The sequence below is a fragment of the Engraulis encrasicolus genome, chromosome 24, assembly GCF_034702125.1.
Source record: "Engraulis encrasicolus isolate BLACKSEA-1 chromosome 24, IST_EnEncr_1.0, whole genome shotgun sequence".
Classification (NCBI taxonomy): domain Eukaryota; kingdom Metazoa; phylum Chordata; class Actinopteri; order Clupeiformes; family Engraulidae; genus Engraulis; species Engraulis encrasicolus.
In genome coordinates, this window is record NC_085880.1 from 43,474,385 (window position 1) to 43,479,384 (window position 5,000).

General features: G+C 43.2%; 1 protein-coding gene across 1 annotated transcript in view; it reads left to right on the top strand.

The window, feature by feature from the left end:
- LOC134441358 (CUB and sushi domain-containing protein 1-like) overlaps positions 1-5,000 on the top strand; it is a 617,842-nt gene that overhangs the window by 101,175 nt on the left and 511,667 nt on the right. The gene's annotated exons all lie outside the window — the stretch shown is intronic.

Sequence of the window (5,000 nt, forward strand, 5' to 3'; positions counted from 1 at the left end):
AGGGGCAAATGCCCTGCTTGCCCTCCCTATAGCTCCGGACCTGTTGTGAGGGCATGCCATCTTCAGACCAATATACCTCGCTGCTTTGTTTCCTGACCCATGTTAAATGCAGCAGCTAAGGAAATCTATGAATCTGCTAAGACTGGCCTCTCTGGTGTTTGTAGGTTGTGAGTGAGGTCATGCCATATTCAGACCAATATACCTCCCTGTAGGCTTCCTTCTCTGGTGTTTGTAGGCTACCTCCCTGTATATCTTTCCTGACCCATGTTAAATAACAGCAGCTAAGGAAATCTATGAATCTGCTAAGACTGGCCTCTCTGGTGTTTGAAGGCTACCTCCCTGTATATCTTTCCTGACCCATGTTAAATAACAGCAGCTAAGGAAATCTATGAATCTGCCAAGACTTCCTTCTCTGGTGTTTGTAGGCTAGCTCCCTGTATATGATTCCTGACCCATGTTAAATACAGCAGCTACAGTAAGGAAATCTATGGATCTGTCTGACCTGCATGTAATCTATATTTGCCTGCAGCCAGCTCTATGGCCCTGTACAATAAAAATACAATACAGTGCAGGCGTGCACATGCGGTTTGACAAGTAAAAGAATGGTCTTGTTAATATAGGCCATTGTTCTTAGTCTATAGCTTATTGTTCGTAGCTGTCTCCTACATTGACACAGACGCCTCACACACACTAGCATGCACACACGTACGCACAGACGCACGCAAACACGCACACAGACACAGACACACACACACACACACACACAGACACACACACACACACACACACACACACACACACACACACACACACACACACACACACACACACACACACACACACACACACACACACACACACACACACACACACACGCGTGAATGGAGGCCACTTCCTTAAGCGTACCACCATAGTTTACCGTTGGGAGCTCCTGGCTGTCAAATAAAGCATCCGAAGGGGAAAGACGGAAGGGAAATATGCTAATATCTTTACTATCACAGGTCAGGGGAATGATGTATTGCTGCTTTACAAGTGCCATTAAAAATTCACTTCTGCAGAAACTCTCATGCCTTATGTGGCCTTGTTTGCAATTTAGGGCGGAGCTACACGACACTCTACTGTACATCTTCAGCTCCTGTTCAGTGAAGTGTGTGTGTGTGCGTGTGTGTATGTCTGTTGGGGGTGGAGGTTGTGTGTGTGTGTGTGTGTGTGTGTGTGTGTGTGTGTGTGTGTGTGTGTGTGTGTGTGTGTGTGTGTTGGGGGGTGGGGGTTGTGTGTGTGTGTGTGTGTGTGTGTGTGTGTGTGTGTGTGTGTGTGTGTGTGTGTGTGTGTGTGTGTGTGTGTGTGTGTGGGGGGGGGGTGCATCATAAGGAAGGAGGCTAAGGTGGAGGAACATCTCAGCAACTCTTCAAGATCTATCTTGCCAGGAGACCATTAAATCATAGTGTCTAGAAGCTGTGCGCTATATGCTCATATTTAGTTCCTGTTCAGCAAAATGAGGAGAGAAGGAAAGGAGGCGTCAGGTAGGAGGATTACATGGCTGGACTGGGGGAGAAATAGGGCCCGGGCACTTTTGGCTTTAAGGGCCCCTCTTAATTAGCGGCGCAGAACTGACTCACTGGTGGGCCCCGCACCCTCGTGGGCCCCTATTTTCAGAAATGTAAAAAAAAAAAAAAATGTAATGTAAAAACCTTTCTGAAAATAGGGGCCCACAAGGGTGCTGGGCCTACAGCCGGGAAATGCCCGCTTTGCCAGACGGCCAGTACAGCCCTGTCTCTACAGTACAGTAGGTGGAAGATCTCAGCATCTCTTCAAGGGAAGCAGCTCTCCTCTCCTCTCCTCTCTTGTCGGGACAGGACACCATTAAATCAGCGCGTCTAGTAAGCTGAGCTGCGCAGAGCAAGGGGAGACCGCCGGCCGGGGTGGCTTGGCTCTGATGATTTATCAAATGTTCTTTCAATGAAGATGGTAGTTTCGCCCACAAATCAGAGCATATACAATCTAGATGAATAAGTCATTGTCACTTCCTTTCAGATTGATGGCCCGCGTATGACCTGAATCACAATGAGAGGGGAGTAGTGGAGGGAAGGATGCAAGTTGTGCTCTACTGAGGGGACTGATGACCGGACTCAATTCAAGCAATCTACTGTATCTACTATACTACACTATACTATACTATACTATACCTGTGGTGCTCAAACTGCGGTACGTGTACCACTGGTGGTACTTGAGACATCTCTGGTGGTACTTGGAAGAATTATTTTTTTGTGCACTGATTTGAAGGCTGATCAAGTTGTTGCTGTTGAAAATGCCTCTTTGGTCTCACATTTTGTAATATTGAATTGTATGAATCTGAAAATATAATGCATACTAGGCAAGCAAGAAATTTAAAAAGAAACTTGCCTTGAATGTGACCGTAGCTGTTGATGCCATTATGAACCTCTCCTGTATTTAGGCCTGGGTATTGATTGACAATTTTCGGTTCCGGTTCCATTTCCGGTTCCTTCGTTTCGGTTCCGGTTCCAGAACGGTTCCATTTTCGGTTCCTAGGCACCCTGAATTAAACCTGCAGTTACCCAAAGTGGCCAGTAGATGGCGTAACGGGTCTGTAAATCATGAGTTTCCCTGCCTGCCACAAGGCGGCGCTCATCGTGACTTAAGCAATGGCGGGTTAAAGGCATTTAATTCTATACAGCATTCATGATTAATTGCATGCTGCAAGTTGTCCTCTCGGCATGGCTTGGCAAGTATAATAAACGGTTTTGATACTGATAGGCCTAAATGTAGGCTACTCATGTCTGATTAAAATTGTTCTGCTGTACGGTGCAACTTCACTTCTGGTACCAATCCTATGTCAAGCGTGCCTGACATGATTTTTTTAATGTAGCCTACGCTACCCAGTCTGTCGACAGCTTACCAAAACAGAGACCCAAGATTGCCACTTTCTAGTGGTAAAAACAACCTGTCCTTCTCCTACAGACATGTGTTAGGGCTTGTTCGAAAGCTGCGAATCTTAGCTTTTTACAGGTTTTTACGGCATGTTTTTATGTTCTTTCAATCAAAAGTTATTGAACTGTAAGCGGCCGCTGTTTCAAGTGAAAAAATAGTGCTTCCCAACCATTTTTATTTTCTCATCATTTTTTTCCTAACAGCCAGCGATCTCCTTAACCTAGACCTACAGACATGTGTTAGGGCTTGTTCGAAAGCTGAGATTCTTAGCTTTTTACAGTTTTTTACGGAACGTTTTTATATTATTTCAATCAAAAGTTATTGAACTGTAAGCGGCCGCTGTTGCAAGTGAAAAAATAGCGCTTCCCAACCATTTTTATTATCTCATCATTTTTTTCCTAACAGCCAGCGATCTCCTTAACCTAGACCTACAGACATGTGTTAGGGCTTGTTCGAAAGCTGAGATTCTTAGCTTTTTACAGTTTTTTACGGAACGTTTTTATATTATTTCAATCAAAAGTTATTGAACTGTAAGCGGCCGCTGTTTCAAGTGAAAAAATAGTGCTTCCCAACCATTTTTATTATCTCATCATTTTTTTCCTAACAGCCAGCGATCTCCTTAACCTAGACCTACAGACATGTGTTAGGGCTTGTTCGAAAGCTGAGATTCTTAGCTTTTTACAGTTTTTTACGGAACGTTTTTATATTATTTCAATCAAAAGTTATTGAACTGTAAGCGGCCGCTGTTGCAAGTGAAAAAATAGCGCTTTCCAACCATTTTTTTTTTATCTCGTCATTTTTTTCCCCTAACAGCCAGCGATCTCCTTAACCTAGACCTACAGACATGTGTTAGGGCTTGTTCGAAAGCTGAGATTCTTAGCTTTTTACAGTTTTTTACGGAACGTTTTTATGTTCTTTCAATCCACAGTTATTTAACCTTAAGCGGCCGCTACTTCAAGTAGCCTAAACAATGGCGTTATTCTCCAGCCGGATAGAGGAGATCTTTTTTGTCGCTGCTCTTTGTTCCCTCGAATTAAACCGACGGTCTAAATGGGCTACATTTGTACGTCCCCAACACAAGACCAGTTATTTCTAAGTTAGCTCTTTTCATGGAAAAACATGTTTCCAAGGAGTCAGAGACATCTTCCTGAAGAGTCGAGGTCATGGTTGAGGTTGACGGTAGGCTATTGCAGCAGGCATAGCCTAGTTGAGGTTGACGCCGGTGTTGCCGTTGTAAAGATGCTGCAACTCTCTGCACGCAAGTTAATCGAATGCAAGAGCAGGCGTTTGAACAGGTTGGATGTATTACCATTCTTGCGTGATATTAGTTTATCGCAGATATTGCAGCGCGCTCCTTCCTTATCTACTTTCCTGAAATATAGCCACGCTTTCGACGGCATGTTTTTGTTTCTCAAGTAGCCTAGTACAATCAGCTGGTTGAAAATCAGCTGTCTTATCAATCGTTTAGCCTAAATGAGGTGCGAAACGGGAAGAGGAGGAGCGTGGTCAGTTTGTGACACTTGTGGTTGGCTGAATGGCCGCGTGCTTAAACACACATTTGATGGCTCCGACAGTCAGACTTCAGGAACCGAAACGTGGAACCGACAGACAAGGCACGTTTCGATTCCAAGTAGAACCTTAGCTTTTAATTCGGTTCCATCAAAGAATTGAATTTCGGTACCCAGTCCTACCTGTATTGACTGGCAAAATAAAAGTGAATATGGAAGGCCTTTATTGTGATATTCTAATGCTGATTGTCAAGGTGGTACTCAGAGAGGTCAATATTTTCTCTGGTGGTACTTCACACAAAAAGTTTGAGAACTATGCTATACTATACTATACTATACTATACTATACTATACTATACTATACTATAATATACTATAATATACTATACTATAGGCCTACTATACTACACTATACTATACTATACTATACTATACTATACTATACTATACTATACTATACTATACTATACTATACTATACTATACTATACTACACTATACAATACTATACTATACTATACTATACTATACTACACTACACTAC